Raw genomic sequence first — 20,518 nt, forward strand, 5'->3', positions numbered from 1 at the left:
AGGCAACTGAGATAGGAACTCTAAAGCAGCTTGTTTTCATTTTCAAATGTAATTTGAAATTCAAATGTAACGATAATTGATAATTCAAATGTATAATATTAATAAATCAGATACTGTATAAAGCTGCTTAAATCTGAATTTCATGGTCTCAAAGAGAATTTTTTAAATTATCAAATTTCTCTTTTTTTCTCTCTTTTAAATTTTAGAATGAGTTCTAATACTCAATGAGACTATAGCTTAAAAAAAAATCCATCCAATGGTTAATGTTAACCTAGAGGGAGGAAACAAGTCTCTTAAGTTTCCCAGAAGGGGAACCTCGGAGGGGAATTCTGATTCAGGTGGTTTATTGGGGAATGCTCTCAGAAGGAAAGTAAGGAAAACAGGATGGAGGAAGGATAAGCAAGAATTTGTTCTCTACTGGAGACTAGCTTCATTCTGATATATTCTAGGTCATAGGCTGTATGTCAAAATGAATATCACTTTGAAACAAGGGAACTTGCCTTTTTATGGCAGTATCATTGATTCCTGCGTGTTGGAAGGTGCATATCATCCCAGCTCAGGGGCAGTTGTATGGAAAAGAGAGGAGCTGAATCACTAGCCATGCATACATAAGTCAATAATATTCACAACAACTGTGGGATGGGTGCACCAGCTGGTGAAGAGAATCTGGCACAAACTGTGTCCACTACTCAAATGGTACCTTCACAAAACAGGCACTTTTCGATCATTCCTGGCACAAAAGGAAATATGGAAAACCCCATCATTTCTGCACCATTTTATTAATGTTGGCAACTGAGAACACAGCAACAATGATATGTTCATTATTTCTCTAATTGCTTATTTTTAGTGGGATGGGGAAATTTATACCACAGGAATTACACACATAGATTACCTGAAGCCAGTATAAAATGACATGAGTGGCATTCTCAATTCATGGATGCAAGACCCTTTGTCTCAAGGAAAGAGGGAGTAGGGAAGCCGGCCAAGAGAATATCTTGGGTTGGCATTGCAGGTACTTCAAAACTACATAAAGCAAAATGGAATTTCACTTCCTCTTGTTCTGGGGTAGCAAATCCCTCAGAGGGAGTTTATAAAAGGCCTTCAACAAATACTGTTGGGAATATTTATATGTTAATTAATACTGTTGGAAATATTTATATGCTAAATAATAATTCATTAATTAATTCCAGTGGGAAGATAATTTATGGGAAAAATAGGAATACAAATTCTATGGTGGCATAGAAAATAAGAGCAACAAAGGTCTTGAATCCATAATATGGACAGAATCCATAATAAATTATAATAGTAACTTGTATAGTTATAATTATAAACCTTCTAGGCATAATACTAGGCATTTTAAATTATCTCATTTTCTTTTCTCAAAAAAAAAATCTATGAGTTAAATATGTTTTTACCCCTCAGTTTACATATAAGGAAAGTGAGAGTAGTTAATTAACTTGCTCAAGGTCGTGCAACTTATCAATAGCAAAGCTGGAATTCAAACTCAGGCTGTTGGAAATCAGTGGTCTTGCTTTTGGCTTTGTACTGACCAGATATTGTACAAAAAAATCAAACAAGGATTTTAATGTTTTAAGTGCTATAATGGAAGAGTAAAGTAAAGATTGCCCACAGAAGGAAATTCTAACTCTGCTCAGGGAGCTTAGAGAAGATGCCACAGCTAGTATTTATAGTTAATTCCTCTGCTTTACATGGCTATTAGCAATAAATTTGTACTAATTAAACCAATCAAATTAGAGCACCTGAAGCAAAAATCTCTTGTCAGCTGATAAATTTACTTTTGTAACCAAATATTTTCATATCAATTTAGCAAAAATGAAGTTCGAGTAAACAATGATAAATAACACTGCAAATCTTTTCAAACAGCTAAAAATTCAATTCAAGAAAGTCTATTTCCCCTGTTATATTTTTTTTCTTTTAACATAGTAAATGTTCATTTTAAAAACCAATTAAAGAAGGGGAAGAATAAACCACTCTGTGTCTGAGAGACAGAAGTGTAGAAAATAAAAAGTCATGGCTCCAAAGGAATTCTAAGCATCACATCTTAGAAACATAATGTATAAGTCAGTTTCCCAAAAGCATATTGTGATTTACTCAAAACCCTCCCCCTCTACTCCTCTCTACCAACAGTCTTAAGGTTTCAGCAAACTCAAAATGTATTTTCGTCAGAAAAAAAAGAAAATGGAAGACACTTTTGATCTCATGTTGGCCAGCACCTTTCTCCCTAAATTAAGCATTTTATCTTCCAGAAATTTCCCCATTTCCCAAACCTGGATAAATCCTCACTCCTAGATATTCTCCAGCACACTAGCTATCCATATGGCAGGATAGCATTCCTTTTATTGCTCTGTGCCTCTCATTCATTCCTAAGCTCCTGAGAAGAGTCTGTGTACTGTCATCAGAGTTATTATGGTCACAGTGCCTAGTTCAGTGTAAGGCCTCCCAAAAGTTTGATAAGTATTTGTTAAATACAGAAGAAAAGTGAATGTGAACTAGAATGGGGTTCCTTTTATCTTTTGAGATATTTCTATCCCTATTCCTTACTAATAAACAAATTACCAAACTTAAAAAATAAGAATAAAAAAATAAAAACCAATTAAGTCTTCACATGTATAGAAAATTCAAAAAGAAAAAAAATTAATTGCATCTATAATCTTTTCATACAGAAACAAACTCTTATATTCTCTATCTACACTGTGTCATGAATTTCTCTATGGCTTTATTTATATTTAATGATTTTTAATTGTATATTTGGGACCTCTACATTCCTGTCTATCTCAATACTCACAAATTTTTAATATCTATGACTAAATTACAACTAAATTTCCTTTAATATTGTTTTTTAATGGCATTATTGAACTAGACATTTGAGCTTCTTTTTGAATAGATATTTATTATTCATCAAGTACTGTACTCACTACTTCAAATAAAATAGTGAACAAATATAAACGTGATTTTTCTCTCATTTAATTACTGTTGCATGGAACAGAAAACCATAAGTCAGACAGACACGCAAGTGGAGACTATAATTGTGATAAATGTTAGGATATCAATATGTTGAATGAGACTTCATTTTGCTATAAATAGGTGACCAAGTCCTTAAGCAAAAACAAGTGGGATTGAGGATTCCTTTTTCTAAAGAGATTTACCAACAGTTTATTGAAGGAACCTTATTGAAAGGGGCAAAACTTATCTCCATGCTGTTAACTATCACATCAAATTCTGGACTTGCTTACTTGGGGGTCTGAGAAGGAACAAGACACTAAAGAGAGAAGACAACCATTTCCTAGGAGAGTAGTGCTTGTGGGGAGAAGCTTCCTCCAACAACCCAATCACCAACCTTCCACTGCCACCGGTGGTCATACCCCTTAAGCCATGATAAGCAGAAAAATTCCTGGAGAATTAACTTATAGAGATTGGAAATAACTGTAAAGATACTGATGACATTACAGATTCCCTGGTTAGACATTACCAAGCTAATGGATGTGCTGATCCTTCTGTAAGCTTATCTGAGCAGGAAGAAAGAATTTTTTTAAAAAGTTGGCCAACATTGGAACCATTTGGCATTGTAGTGATGCATGAGTTTCTTTGGGGATCAATTGGATTCAGGAGAGACAGTTTCGGCTTGAGATATATATTTTTTAAGATTTTATTTTTAGGGACGCCTGGGTGGCTCAGCAGTTGAGCATCTGCCTTTGATTAGGGCGTGATCCGGAGTCCCGGGATCGAGTCCCACACCAGGCTCCCTGCGTGGAGCCTGCTTCTCCCTCTGCCTATGTCTCTGCCTCTCTCTCTGTGTGTGTCTCTCATGAATAAGTAAATAAAATCTTTTTTTTAATATTAAAACCCAACCCACCCAACTGGGGCTCAAACTCATAACCCCCGAGATCAAGAGTCACGTGCTCCTCCAACTGAGCGAGCCAGACACCTCGAGGCTTGAGGAATCTTATGAAAACTCCCAGTCCAAGGGTCTGTCTCTGAGGCCAGGGTACATCAGAAGCAATAAGCTATAAATTATATCTACCTAAAAGGGTTGTCTTAACAACTATGGTATATAATGTCTAAAAACCATTTAGAAGCATGCCTGGCACATAATAAGTGTTCAGTAAATGTTAGCTGTTGCTATTGTTGGTGTTATAATAATCTAGTTCTAATATACTTTTCAGCATAATCTGTCACTAAGTCACTGACTCATTATTGCTTAATATTCACTGATCATGACTTGCTGTTTCCAAATGCTTTTTTACAGAATATATTACTTTTCCCTTCCTGCTCTCCTATATAATAAAGTCAGAGAGGGAAATATAATATAATCTGCAAAAAAAAAAAAAAAAAGGTTAGTGGTTGGGGACCGGGGCATACAGTTGGAATAGAGAAAGATTTTTTTTTTAATCTCCATTTGCATAGAATAGATTTTTTCCATCCCTTCACTTTGAGTCTATGTCTGTCCTTAATTCCAAAGTGGGTATCTTACAGAGCACATAGTTGGGTCATATTTTTATACATCCAGCCCCTCTGTGCCTCTTGATTGGTAATTTCAATCCATTTAGATTTAGAGTAATTATTTGATATGTAAGGATTTACTAATGCCATCTTTTTAATTTCTTTCTGGTTGTATTCTATTTCTGATGTTTCTTGTTCCCTCTGTGTCTGCCTATTTTTGTAGATCGGTTATTTTCTCTTGTAGTATATTCTGTTTCCTTCTTTATCTTTTGTGGATCTACTCTAGGTTTTTGTTTTGTGGTCACCATAGGGTTAATATAAAACATCTTCTAAATAAGACAGTCCATGTTAGCCTGATAGCAATTTATCTTTGATCTTCTATAAAGGCTTCAGCCATGTACTCCTCCTTTTCATATTATTGATGCCACAATATACTTCCTTTTATGTTGTGAATTCATTAACAATGTACAGTGGCTATAGTTTGGTTTTTTTTTTTACTATTATTTTACTTTAACCATTATACCATAATTATCAATGCAAATTGAACTAACATTTTGGAATTTCTAAAAGAAAGAGTGTTTTGTTTGAGTCCAAGTTAGGACAGTTTCCTGGAATACACAATCTTCACAAAGAAGAGAGTGCTCCAGAAAAGGAACATTTGCAGAAGGATTATATACACTCCTTTTATACCAAAAGTTATAAATCATTAGACAAAGGATATTTTAGAAAGTTGTAGACTTTATCTTAAGCTGTTAGTATATGTAGGGCTATATGATTTTATCTTATGGAACCAGGGAGGCTTTTTTTCTTTTTCTTTTTTAATCTGTATGTTTAAAATACTTCTTTTTGGTTAGTTTTTAAATGACACATATGTACAGTGTGAGCCTATAATTAGATGTACAGAAATAGAGCTCATAATTAGAGGTTTTGCTGAGTCATTTGGGCCTTGGTAAATTAGTTAGAGTATAGCTTTTCTGGGAGTCCTGGAACAGGGAACACAAATACTAAAAGCTGAACATTTCCTTTATCATTTCCCCCGTTTGATCAATAAATTTTCGTCAGAAAGCATTAAGGATCAATATTATGAACCTCGATGCCAGGGTGACTAGCTTGTCTGCCTTGGATCGGTCAAGTCCTTCATTGCTAGATAAACATATCTAGGAATATTTATTTATTTATTTATTTATTTAATCTAGGGGTTCCTCATTGGAGGGGAACTTCTTGTTAATAGATGCTGGGAAGCTTAAAAATGATGCATGCTCTCTATTAAGTCCAATTGACAGGCAACCACAGCGGGTAGTATGCTTGGGTCTAGATTTATGTTTGCTGTAACATTTATAACAAAGATACATGGACACTAAAAGAATTTCAATAAGTACAGTTTAAAGGAAGCAAGTCGGTGTTGGAATAGATTTAGAAGAAAAATCCAAAGAATCTTTTATATACATCCTAACAAAAAGTCCTGGAAACATGACCACACATGAGGAAAGATGGAGCATATATCCCATGTTCAATCTGGGATGGAGAATTAACATCAGAATGAGACAAAATTTAGCCCCTGATGTCAGGAGATTATCTTGGGACAAGAAGGGGCTATAAGTATGCTCTGGCAGCTGGCATAAATTAGATGGAGTCTTGGATTCGTTATCTTGGGTAAGGAGGGCAGGGCCTTGCTTGTTTATTGGTTGGAACCATATCGGTTGAGGTTAAGTCCAGGCTTCTGCAGAGACAGCTAGTGTTTGTTAGTGGAATCTGAAAAGACACAATAGCTGATTGGGGAGAAACAGTTCATTGAAAAACAAACTTTAAGCTTTCTACTAGTTTCACCCTCATTAATCCTGTGGGCACAGTTTCAATTTCCCCTTGAGTTATGATCATTTCTCAGTCTTGAGGAATTGGGATGATGACCTCTCATGCTACTTCCTGCTGAAATAGGGTGAAGTTTTAGAGTTTGAGTGTTCTGTTCTGAACCTTAGGTAAGAGGTTTGCTTCATATCTTACAAACCAGTCTTAGTCTAGTTCAGTTAAACAGTTATCCCATTTTAGGAGGTTGTTCTCAAAGTTAGGCCAATGTTATGTAAGCAATCAGGTAATTAATAAAATCATCTCCACAGAAACAAAAGAAAACACAGGTTAATGGTTGGAGCCAATGGTAAATCAAGTGTCCGAGTCCCAACAGCAGCCAATGAGAAGATTTATAGATGTCAGGTTTGAAGCACCCTCAGATAGAGTGGGAGCAGGCAGTGGAAATCTGATGGATATTTCTAGTTTGTCATTCAAATGTCTCTGTTGATCCTTTTGAGTGGCCCATAAGGCTACAGGCATGAGGACTGTCTATACATAAACTATTGTGGGAATTTCTCTGAAGTTTACCTCAAATGTCTAGCTTCAGTCTGCAGAGCTTTGGGGAAAAGGGCAGTTTTGGTTCTCAGTTTAGTTCTCAAGAGAATTGGAAGTCTTAGTTTGGAGGAAGCCAGAATTCAAGGTTCAGTCCAGTTTTATAGGCAAACAACAAACATTCAAAGACAATCAGAACCAGAATCCAATATCTACAAAGGTGTATTATTGGAACCCAGTATTTCTCTAAAATCACCCTCATTTCTGTCAAGGATAGCCAAATCAAGACTAACTTATAAAACAAAACCAGCTTAAACAAACTTAGCATAATTATTTACATAAGCACAGCAGGGGCAGCAATTGACCATATAGGTTCTTTTAAAATTGCTTTGCTGGAACTTGTTATAAGGATTTTTATATTTAATGTGTAATAGCCTCTGAAAATCAGAAGCCAAACTTTGTCATCAGACTTGCCTGTAATTCTTGTAAATTTGGGTGAACTCCTCTCTTCCTAAGGTCCCGAAAATATCCTAAAGTTCTTGCATCTGTCAGGAAGTAACAACATTCTCTAACCCACCTGGTGAGGCTGCTGGGAGCTCTGTAGGCAAGTTATGAGGACAAACATTTCCAACAGGCTCTACTGATTCCATAAAGTCAGTCTTCATTCCTTAAAACTGTCTGGTCGTGTCCAAGTCTATGCATGTCTCTCTCAAATATGACATCCAGTCAAAGCCTTGGTAAATATAACCAGTATTTCCAATTGTGTCCTGTTACGAGGAGAAGAGATTCTTACTGAACTTATGCGAATAACTAATTGCCATGAACATACTCACTGAAAGCTTTGAAATTCCTGAGGGAAAAGTTAGGGAGAAAGATAAACGCTTCAATTTGTTTACAAAGGAATATTTTATCAAATTTCTATAAGTCGTAGATAGCTTAAGAAAAAACATTTCATTAAATATGGAAGATCAAACATGAATGAAACAGCAATGTTTAAAACAAGAGTCATTAAAACTCTAATCATCTTTTTCAAATTCACTCAGTCCTGTGTTATTAATTCTTGTTCTGTTTGAATGCAGGGTTTCCATTAGTTCTGGAAGGTCTTACCCAGTTTAGTTTTATAAACTAAAAGGTATCAGAAGTCTGTATTCATTAAAAGGTCTTTTCATGAATATCTTTGAAGTTGAAATACATTTGCAAGAGCCTCAGAATAATAACTGTAAATGGCAAAAACTCAGAAATGGCCATGCCTAAAAATCTGATGAGAAGTCATTACATGCAAGGCCATTTGGGTATTTTTGTGACACACATTTTAATGATTAGAATTTCAACTGATGACACTATACCAGAACACATTAAGACCTTGGAAATTTTACATGATTTCTAGAACAGTTATAGCATTCACTCATACAATATAACCTAAGAACGTTTATCATCCCTTACCTGACAACACTTCTCATGCAGTTTAACATACTAAATAAATAAGCCTAATTAGTCAAAAAGACTTCATTTAAATTTGAATATTTGGGAAGTTTTTAAGAACTTCAGACAGTTCTAAAGCACATGCCTAAATAGGGTTACCAGATCATTACAAAACTTAGAGCTTCGTTATCCATTTAACCAACATGGCCATAAGAAATTATACAGAAGGTTATCTAGTTCTTAGCAAAACTTATCTCCTTTAATTTTGAGAAGATTTAGTTTTCCTAAGTAAATACCCAATAAAAATAAATATAGAAGCCTTGTTTTTCTGGACAAATAAAGAAAAAAACTTTGTTTATAATTTCTTATTAAGGGTAGGCCAACAATCCAAGAAACTTGTCTTTTTTTAACAAAGAGAAAAAGCAATTTCCAATCTTATATTTGTGTACTTTTAAAATTTATTTATCCCAGTCTTAGCTGTCTTAGCTAAGACTTAGCTTAGCTTAGTCTTTATGACCATGCATAAAATTATTTCCCAAAAATTCTCTTTCACAAATCTTTTACCACTTTTCCTTTTCATTTAGATTTTTGTACTAAATTTTCCCTCTCTAAACAATGTCTCATTTCCAAACAAAATTATTTTTTAAATCAACAACAATCTATTCTCATTCCCTGTACCTTTCTCACATATCTACTTTCCTATACAAATTTGCTTTTATTATCATTTCCAGTATTCTCAATCACATTTATCAAAATTTTAATAATTCAAAAACTTAATCTCCAAAGAAAACTAACTAGTAACAACTGTGAACTATCTATTATACCAGACTTCTTTAGATGGGCAAATTTATGAATATATCTCTAGAAACATGTGTTTTTTTCATAGTACAACTTTCAATAAAGCATGAAACATGTTTGCTAGCAGAACCAAATGTATCAGGCAGCCCCAGTGGCTTAGCAGTTTAGAGCTGCCTTCAGCCCAGGATGTGTTCCCTGGTCTCCCTGTTGATGTCAAATCCCCTGTTGGGCTCCCTGCATGGAGCCTCCTTCTCCCTCTGCCTGTGTCTCTGCCTCTCTCTCTGTATCTCTCATGAATACATAAATAAAATCATTAAATAAAAAAAGAACCAAATTTATCTTTAGTTACTCTGTAAAATGCAAAAGCAGACAAACATGTTTAGTAATTAATGTTTCAATACTTTATCTTATTTGGAAAGACTTAGATATCCAATGAATTTAACCCAATTTATTACACTTAGGAAAACTTCAAAGATCCAGGTTACCAAAGATTTTGGAAGCTATTTAAAGGTTTACTTATAATCCTTTTTTTTTTAATTCAAACTATTTGCTCTTAACAATTACTTGTGAATACTGCATGAGATAGACAAAATCAACCATTATTTTAAGTCATTGTTGTTGATAAATTGCAACAGAAATAACACGAGATATTTGACTTTTAGTAAACCTTGGTAAAATAAAAGTTTTATATTTAATGTTGATAACTCTAAAGAGATGGCTAGTTTAATTAGACCAATAACCTTGAATTTCAGTTTATCAAAGATTATCCCAGAGCACATGAACTTGAAAAACAGTTGGGTTAGTTCTTATCTTTCTGAGTTTTAGAATGCCCAATTTTTTGCAAGTGCTTGTCTTTAAACCAATTAAGTAGAGCTCCTTTACAAATTAATTTTAGCAATGGTATCTGGAGCTGAAGAAAATAGTTCACATTATGGATGCATAAACACAAACAAGATATAAGCTAAATCTTTCACTTATATCTTTCACTCTGACTTTTCAGCACTTCACGATGTATCTGATAGTTCTGCTATCTGGACTAATATTTAGTTTTCCTAAGTAAATACCCAATAAAAATAAATATAGAAGCCTTGTTTCACTAATATTTGTGACCCAATTTCCAAAATCTCTCTTTCATTAAACCTAATTGCAAGATACCATCATAATTTATGGATCCATTAGTTATTTTCTATTTTCCAATTAGAACATGGCCAGTTTCGTGCAAAGATACCAAAGGCTATAGCAACAAATAAGCCAAATGAAGCCCAGAGTGCTTCTATGAAAACTGGTTTTTCTCAAAAGTTGGGAGCTCCATTGACTGAACTAAATAGATTCCTAGTTTCTGGTTGCTTAGACTTATAGCCAACTTCCTCTAATTGTGTGTGCAAGAAAACTAATTCAGGCATGTCAAAAGAACCCCATTTGGTCCATCTGAGATTCGAGTTATACTTAATTTTCTCACTTAAGTAAGCACTTGCCAGTATAAACTCCGTATGTATTGTACAGAAAGTCTGCTAGTTTGCTAGGGGTGATTGTTAGTTTCCCTGGACCTGTTCAGGTTTTAAAATGGGGTCTCCTATTTGTTTTTCATTTCAGTTATAAGTTTGAATAAAATTTATGGATGGTATCTAGTGGATCAAGAGGGTGTTGTTTGTGAGTGTCACTTCCAAATAATGGCCGTGGTACACTCTCTTATGTGCTTCAGTTTCTCCCAGTGAGGTCTAAGGCCATCCAGGGGGCTCGGAGCACTGGAAGATCCATCTTTATGTGTGCATCCTCAGATGAGCCAATCGTTCATTACCTCATGAGATGGAAAATTCTTATGAGACCACTATGTGTCTCAGGAATACCCTCAGATACATCCTCTAGCTTTTAGTAACCTGAAAGTGCAGTTCAGCTGGAAGGAGAAAGTGTCACTTTTCTTGCAGCTGGGTGATTTAATCTCTCATATTTCTAGCCCAACATTTGACTCAAGCCTTATTATATTAATAACATCAATTAGTGTAATGCCAAATTAAAACAGCCAACTCATCAATTCCAAACCTCTAGGCTATTTCCACCTAGAGAACATTAGCAGGAACCTCACTGCTCCAGTAAAAGTCAGGACCATCAGCTCAGATGGCGGAGGTCCAGATAGCAGAACTACCAGATACATCGTGAGGTGCTGAAAAGTCAGAGGAGCTGGTACTGAGTGCTAAGCTCCAGGTGACCCTGAGGTGTTCTCAGGGACTTGCTTTTATATCCCACCAACTATGCTAAGAAATGACACAAATTAAATGTTTTAGAATTTCTAAAAAAAAGTTTTATTCAACCTCAAGTTAGGACAGCTACCTAGGACACATAATCCTCACAAAACAGTACTCCAGGGAAGGAAGATTTGAGGAAGGGTTATACGCATCTTTTTATATAGGAAGTTAAAAATCCTTAGACAAAGGACATTTCAGAAAGTTGCAGACTTTATCTTAAGCCGCTAGTATTCGCAAGACTAAAACTAATCTTGTGGAGGTTCTTCCCCCTCTTTTTCTTCTCTTTATGTTTGGAATGCTCTTTTTTATGTTTAAGTGAAACATAGGGTATAATATGTGCTCAGGACAGAAAAAGAGCCCGTACTTCAAGGTTTTATTGAGTCATTGTGACCTTGGTAAATGCTGAAATATAGCTTCCTTGGGCTCCCAGGAGTAGAGCCCATAAACATCAAAAGTTGACAATTTCCTTTATTTTATCATAGTTGAGTGGTTAATACACTATCCTAATACAAAGTTACATTCTTCTAAGTCTGACTGTAGATTGTAATGCATTGTGCACTTTCCTATGTTTCAAGTCACTGATTAACATCTTTTCACTTCAACTTGAAAAATTTCCAGCATTTCTTGTGTGCAGATCTAGTGGTGGTGAACTTTCTTAGCTTTTGTCTGAGAAAGACTTTAATTCTCCCTCATATGTGCAGGAGAATTTTGCCAGAAAAAGTATTATTGTCTGGAATTTATATCTTTCAATACTTTAAACATGCCACTTCATTCTCTCCTGGCCTGTAGAGTTTCTTCTGGGAAATCAGGTAACAGTCTAATGGTGGGGGGGGGTCCCTTTTTCCCTGCCAGCTGCCTTAAGATTCGTTATCATTAATTTTTTACCATTTTATTATAAAATGGTATCTTGGAGAAGGTCTTTTTGCATTGAGGGTGTCCTATTAGCTTCGTGGACTTGTACATCCAATTCTTTCCCTGGCTGGGGAAGTTTGTAGCTAATACTTCTTTAAATATACTCTGCCTCCTTCTCCCTCTCTTCTTCTGGAATCGTCATCATTCTGATATTTAAATTTTCTTTTTTTAATATTTATTTATTCATTTAAGAGAGGGGGTGATGGGATGGACCGGGGGGGGGGGGCAGAGGGAGAGGGAGACAATCACAAGCAGACTCCCAGCTGAGCATGGAGCCTGACACAGGGCTCATTCTAATGAACCTGAGGTTGTGACCTGAACCAAATCAAGAGTCAGATGCTCAAACAACTGAGACACCCAGGGACCCCAGATATTTATCTCTCTGATGGAATCCACTAGCTCCCGTAGGCTTTCTTCACTCGTTTTAATCTAAGTTTCCTTTTCTTTTCTCTGTTATTTCAAAATTCCTAACTTCCAAGTCATGTGTTCTTTCTTCCATCTGGCCTGCCCTGCTGCACACGTTCTCTGTTGCATTCTTCATTTCATTCATCGATTTTTCCAACTCCAGAATTTCTATTATGTTCGTTCTTTGTGATTTTAATCTCTTTGGTAAAGAGCTCATTCTGTTCATGTATTTTATCCCTGATTTATTTAATTGTCTTCCTGAGTTCTCTTGTAACTTGCTGAGCTTCTTCATAACAGTTCTAATTCTTTATCAGTTAGATCACAATATTCCATGTCTTTGAGCTTTGTTGCTGAATTACCATTTTTCGTGATACTGTATATCTTGATTTTTCATATTATGCATAGTTATGCATTTCTGCTTTTGCATTTGAAGTAGCTGACATCTTAACTCTTTGTCCCTTGCCTTTAGCAAATGAAGTGTTATTTCTATAGAGCTGTTATTACCTCAGGATTTTCTGTTTGTGCTCCCCTATGAAAGTGTATCACTGCTTCACTCTTTTGTTTCCTCTTGTGGGGAAATTTCTAATCTAATCTTTTGTATCTACTCCTGTTCATAGAATGCATCCAGCTGGCTGTTAGAAACCTCTCTTTTGTTTCCCAGAAGGTGGCAGTATAGCTCAAGTTTGTCCTTTGTCCTTTGTCCACCAACTGGGGCCTGTTTTCTTTTTGTGTTCCTTCTCACAAGCTCACTCAGGAGCACTCACAAGGAGTCAGCGCAGAATGGAGGCTAAGTATAGGTTTAGCACCCAGTACATTGAGGGTGCACTTGGACCTGCCAGGGATATCACCATTCCCAGAGGTTTATGGTTCTGCTGAATGCAATCCCTTTAACACAATTTTAAATTCTTATCTGCCTTTTCCCTACTAGCCCCTCTCCACCCCCACTCTCATCCCACCCCTGCCACCATCATCCAGGCTAGAGCTCCCAACTTGGTATTCCAGGTGTTGGTGGGATAAATTGATTTCTCCAGCCTCCTTCTACCCAGCTGGGGTAGCAGATTGTCACTTATCACTTTGTTTTTCCCCTACAGGAGAGATCGTCTTTGCTAGATAGGTCAGGCCCATATGGTATTTCCTTGAGGGACCAAATTTCTATTTCGTCCCTTCCATTGGTGTGGTGGAGTTTCCTGGAGGAAGGCTGGACTTCTGCAAGTTCTCTCTTGGGCCTCAGGTTCTCTCAGCGCCTGCCCCAGCATAAAAATCACCCCGATTTTTTGCCCAGCATCAGCAAGAGGGGTTCACAGCTTTTCTGGAGGTTTGCCTGTATCTTACCAGCTGCGCTGGTAGGTGAAATTCCTCAGTGGATCTTGGAAAAAAGTATATCCCTTTGGATATAAAGCATCTTATTTTTCCCATCTTCTTATCTCAGAATAAAAAGACCTATCCATCATAGGAGGAAAACCTTTTGTAACCTTTAATTTTATTCTCATATTTGCTAATCGATGGGAGTATATTAATTATTAGGGTTTTTTAAATTTTCTCAGAATTGCCATAGTCCAATATGCTAAATAACCCAAAAGACAGATCATGTATAGAATAGTATGTTTATATCTGGCATAACACTTTTTTAATAGGTGTTGTAGATAAACTAGAGCACATCAAAACAAAGCTACTAGGGTAATAATATCCACAAGCACATTGTAGTTCATTAATTGTAATTAATTGAAGGAGGCTGGCTATCTAACTTTTCAGACAGCAGCCCTCTCTAACAGGACAATGATAGCCAACTTTAATAGTTAATGGTCACAAAAAAGAATTAGCACAAAATTTAATGGGAAAAGAAAAATGTTCAAGAAATAGTTTTTAAAATAAAAGAAGGAATTTTTATTAAAGTTTCACTTGACAATTGTTTAATAACATAATAATAATAACAGTAGAGAATTATCTGAACTACAAGTATAATGAAATTATAAATCCATCATTCTTTAGAGGTATTCACTATTACTACTTTGCTATATAGTATTGCAGATATGCAACTTGCTTTTTGCAGTAGTATATTAAAGATTATCATGACCGACAAATTTGGAAAAACAAGGGGTTTTCTTTGTCTATGTAAATTTTTTTTTTATAATTTCATCTGACTTGAATATTATGGACACAATGTTAACATTATTTTTAGGTATACAACATAGTGATTCAACTTCTCTGTATATTATGCAATGCTCAGAAGTGTAGCATCTGTTCACTATACAAAGCTATTACAATTTCATTGATTATACTCCCTATCCTGTGCCCTTTATTTCTGTGACTTATTGATTCCATAACCAGAAGCCTGTATCTCCCATACCCCTTCCCCAGTTTATCCATCCCCCACCACCACCCTTCCCTCTGGCAACTATCAGTTTGTTCCCTGTGATTATAGGTCTTGTTCTAGCTTTTTGTGAATTTTTTTTTCATTTCTTTTTATTGAAGTTCGATTTGCCAACATATAGTACAATACCTAGAGCTCATCCCATCAAGTGCCCTCCTCAGTGCCTGTCACCCAGTTACCCCAACCCTCTTCCCACCTTCCTTTCCACAACCTTTGTTTGTTTCCCAGTAGGAGTCTCTCATGGTTTGTCTCCCTCTCTAATTTTTCCCACTCAGTTCCCCTCCTTTCCTTTATAATCCCTTTCACTATTTCTTATATTTCCAATATTTCTTATATTACCATGTGATGATTGTCCTTCTCCAACTAACTTACTTCACTCAGCATAATACCCTCCGGTTGTGAAAAACTTTTTAAACTAACTTCCTTGTAATGAAAGATGCTCATCAGCGATACAAATTATTACAGATTAAAGTTTTACTGTTCCTATGGAGAATGTGTGTAGTGGTCCATGAGGTACAAGTACAAATATCAGCTGTGTCCCTTACTAGTTGTGTGGCCTTTAGTTCACCAATGACTTAACGACATAGAACTCCTTTTTCCTTATCTATAAAGAGGTAGCAGCAATACATTTCTTGCAGGGATTTTCTAAGGGGTAAATATAATAAGCTATGATAAGTGCTAGCCTAGTTCATAGGACATAATGGATTCTCAATGAAAGAAAATCTATTCAATAAAGAATTAAGCAATATTCTGTGAGTTACCAATCCCCTAAATTCTTAGGAAACTTACTAGCAGTGAAACACCATCTCCTTTTTCTCTATTTACTTAAATCCTGATGATTTATCTTGAAATGGTCTTTGTGGTTCCAATCTTCAGAAATCTTTCCCTCCTTTTTCTGACCTTCTGTAACTCTTGTTATGTGTTCTATTCACATGGAACAACCCTGTGTTCCTTAGTGTTATCACTAATTCTGCCCTTCAAATATTCCATTGCCCCTGGAAGCATTGGGAAAATCATGAAGACCCCATATGAAAGAGGAAAACCATGTGGAGCCTTGCCCTCATCATTGTGATAATGGACTTTGCAGTAATTAATATCCGTTCTGCAGTCTTTATGTGGTGATGTCTACAGGGCCCTGGAATAGAATAGGGGGATTTACTTGATTCTTATGAGCTGTGGGTGTGTAAACTCTCTATCTGTTACATCAATATGTCTATTAAGTGGTTTAAGATAATTACGTTTTAAACATAGTAGTATGTATATAGTGAGCTTTGAATAATAGAATGTATAAAAAATAAATAGGCTTTCCCTAAATAATATAGTTTTGAATAACTAATACTTTAACTCAAGAAGCAGCATTTTATTTGCCTTTTATTTCATCTTAGCCAATTCCTGCATGCATGTGGATAAATATGCAAATTATGCCTATTTAGTCAGAAAACATGGGTGTGGTACAGAAGACAGGAGAGAGGGCTGCAGGGCTTCCTGCAAATGCCCTTCAGAGATAAATAAAACACTCTTTAAAATGGTGATATTTCCCCTTAAAAGTGGAGCAAAGTGACTCTACTTAAGTGACTATAAAAATGCCATTGCCTTCTCTTAGATGATTGCACAAGTTTTGAAAAAATCTTCAATTGAGCATATATTCTTTCACCAAATTAATTGGATATCTGAATAAAGACAATCAGGCAATAAAAATAGTCAATTCAATAACTGTGAACTAATCCATTCCCCAACAGTAAATATTCACTCTCTTATTCATGGCCCTTTATTTTTATTTTTAGACTGCTTCCAATTTTTCACCATTACAAACATTGTTATAGTGAATATTTTTACACATGTCCTTGTAAGCATGCACCAGCATTTTCTGGGACTAATGTTTCTGGGACAAAGATAATTTGTATTTTCATCTTTACTGGGGATTGCCTAATTACTCTTCAAACTGGCAGGATTGGTTTACACACTCCCAGTTTCTCCATATCCTTAAAACACTTGCATTTTTTAAAATTTGCAAATGATACCCTATTATGTTTAAACGTTTATTCCTTTAATTATTAGTAAGTGGCAAATATTTTCACATGTTACTTGGCCATTTGGCAATTCCTCCTTAGTATTACTGCCTTCTTTATTGTTTACTTACAGTAGCAATGTGTGGGGGGGGGGGCATGTATTTTTTTAATCATTTACAGAAGTTCTTTATATATTCTATATAGTAATTCTTTGTAAGGTATATGCTTTGAAAATACTTTTACCTTGTTCATGGCTTACTTTTTTTAGTATTCAAATGATGGATTTTTATACAAATAATTTAAATTTTGATGCATTCTAATGTGTTGATTTTTTTTGTTGTTTTTTTTGTTTTTTTGTGTTACCTAAGAAATGTTTTTTACACCGATTTTGTAAGATACTCATCTATTTTTTTCAAAAATATTAAAAGTTTAACTTTTCATAAAAAAATGGATATTGGTAGCTTTTTTCACTTTTCATGATGATGTTGTACACTGGAGGTTCTGTTTTCTTCAATCACTGAGCAGCCATTCAGTAGAGTTTCTTTCTTTTTTTTTTTTTTTTAAGATTTTATTTATTTATTTGAGAGAGCAGGAGCAAGGAGGAAGGGCATGGGGAAAAGAGAAGCAGACTACCCCATGAGCAGGTAACCCAAGCGGCGCTTGATCCCAGGACTCTGGGATAATAACCTGAGCAAAAGGCAGAACTTTAACTGACTGAGCCACCCAGGCACACCTCCTGGTAGAGTTTCTTAGTCTTAAACTCAACCCTTTAATTCTGGAAGTTTTAAAATTATTTTTGAAAATTTCCTCTCAATTTTCTGTTCTTTTTTTTGGGGGGGAGGGATATTTAAACATTGAACCCCTTGATATTTCCTCTTATTTCCTTTATTTTTTCTTTCATTTTCATTTCCTTTGTTGTCAATGCTGTTCTACTTCCAGAGAGCTTCCTTCAACTTTATCTTCTGAAGCTTCTGCTTATTTTTTGAAGATTCCACTATCACTTATTTTCATTTTCTAAAATTATTTTTTTGTTCCCTCAATATTCTTGCTAATATCTTGTTCTTCCCACCAACTTTGAGGTAAAATTGAGAAATGAAATTTATGTAATTTATGAATTTATGAAAATTATGTATACTTACTGTGTACAGTTATGTTTTCATACACATACACACTGTAAAATAATCACAACAATCAAGCTAATTAACATATTCATCACTTCACATAGTTACTGTGTGTGTGTGTGTGTGTGGTGAGAACACTTAAGATCTACTCTGCTAGTAAATTTCAGGTATACGATATAGTTTTGTTAACTGTATTCACAACTATGTATTAGATATATTATGTTATTCGATTTGCATAACAAACTATAATCCTTGACCAACATCTTACTCATTTTGCTTTCCCTTCAGCCTTTGGCAACCACCATTCTACCCTGTTTCTGTGAGTTTGACTATTTTAGATATCACATATCTGTGAGATCATACAGTATTTCTTTCTAAATCTAGCTTATTCCACTTAGAGTGACATCCTTGAGGTTTGTTCATGTTGTCAGAATTTTCTTTTTTAAAACTGAATAATATTCCATTGAGTGTGTGTGTGTGTATGTGTGTGTATTTATCCATTATCTGTGGATGGACATTTTTTTTTTTTTGGATGGACATTTAGTAGTCTGTTCTTGTTTCATTATATCATCTCCTATCTCTCAAAGTATAGTAATTATAAAAGTTTTAAATTTTTCTTCTGATCCTTATATTGTCCCTATTACCTCTGATTTCCTTTCCTTTATATATATTATTTTGTTTATTTAAGATTTACTTTAATTCCAATTAATTAACATACAGTGTTTCATTAGTTTCAGGTATACAATATAGTGATTCAACACTTCCATACATCACCCTGTGGTCATGATGACAAGTGCACTCTTAATCCCCATCACCTATTTAATCCATTCCCCCATCATCTCCCTTCTAGTAACCAGTTTGTTCCCTATAATTAAGAGTCTGTTTCTTGCTCTCTCTCTTATTTTTTACCTTTTCTTGTTTGTTTTGTTTATTAAATTGGACATATCAGTAAAATCATACAGTATTTGTCTTTCTCTGACAGACTTACTTCAGTTCATATTATACTCTCTAGGTCCATCCATGTCTTTTCAAATGGTAAGATTTCATTCTTTTTTATGGCTGAAGAATATTACAATGCATAGATATACCACATCTCCTTTATCCATTCATCAATTGATGGACACTTTGACTTCAAATGGTATTAGAAGATTTCATCCAATTCCTGGTGATTCTGATTGTATATTCACATTTAAGAATAGGACACTAAAGTGTAGACCAAAAGTTTGCTGTGCATACGCATGACTGGAAAGTATCATATTGGGGTAATTTTGCGAGAACTTAACTATATAATTAGAACATTGTCATCTGTTAATTTATATAGATATGTTCTTTTTGGCTGCCTAATTTATCCAGAAAGAAATATTTCAAACCTCTGACTGTGAAACACAAACCACCTTCCAGAATTCCAGAGGTTGACCACAGAAGGGAAACAGAGGTGCAGGCATTCAAGTAGCCCTTGTGTATTTAGTATGGCATCCCTCCTTCAGCTATGCTTGGTTTCCCTGAAGCATGAATACTCCTTGGATTAACCAGTCCAAAGACTAAAGTTTTAGTCTTCTATTAAGAGGAGAAAAAGGTAGTTACCTGGGTGATTATAATGGAAGATAGATTTCTCTAAATAGTAGACTTTCAACAGAATCTCATTTTTTTTTTATTCCAATCCACACTGCTATTTCAGAAGTACTGGTGTCTCCATTTCCTGAGATTTCCTTCGGTTCTATATCATGAATCAGATGCTTCTGAGCGTCTTCACTATAGTGTTCCACTTATTTGTGTTCTGCTAACTCAGCAACTTCTTATCCAGTGAGTCTCCAGATTTTGAAGTTTTGATGTTCTCTCCTTTTTATATTTGTACCCAAATATTGACGGGTTTAGGGAATGGGGTGGCAATAAAAACCTGATGTTCAATCCACCATGTTAACTCTCCACTACTTACCTATGAAAAAATAAATCACCAGTAGCGATAATCATAGTTCAAATAAATATTGTGCATATTATTTCTGTATCTTCTTTGAAATATTTGAACCACAATACATTTATGTCTAATTCTAGCTAATAGAAAATTATAGTCCAAAAATGTAAAATCTAACAACATATTCTGTTATATTAACTAAGTATCCTCAACAGAGTACAGTAAAAAAAGCAAAATGAAGCAACATTATCAGTAGTTTATCATTAGACAATAAGGATGACAATAATAATAATAAAAAAACATAACCAACTGAGACAACATTTTTACTAATATACCTATGGTATTACTAATTACAATATAGTCATATATATTGTAGGAATTTGTCAGTATTACAAGTATTTCATGGCAGCCAATATTTACAAGGGAATACTAAAAGTTCTTTCTTGCTCAGTTTTACCAATTGGTATAAATTTTATTAACACTTAAAAACTTGCTTTCCACTGTAGTACCAAGGGAACCATACATTA

The 20,518-nt window shown here is 35.0% G+C and overlaps 1 long non-coding RNA gene across 1 annotated transcript; it reads right to left on the reverse strand.

Annotated features, from left to right (window-relative positions):
- Positions 1-522: 522 nt before the first annotated feature.
- On the reverse strand, positions 523-20,073 carry LOC144316869 (uncharacterized). The gene is made up of 3 exons (XR_013382705.1): positions 19,664-20,073; positions 7,376-7,565; positions 523-730 (listed from the first exon to the last, which is right to left on the reverse strand). It is a non-coding gene; the product is annotated as an uncharacterized LOC144316869 (long non-coding RNA).
- Between the last annotated feature and the right edge of the window lie 445 nt (positions 20,074-20,518).

Source organism: Canis aureus, chromosome 7, assembly GCF_053574225.1.
Source record: "Canis aureus isolate CA01 chromosome 7, VMU_Caureus_v.1.0, whole genome shotgun sequence".
NCBI classification, from domain to species: Eukaryota; Metazoa; Chordata; class Mammalia; order Carnivora; family Canidae; genus Canis; species Canis aureus.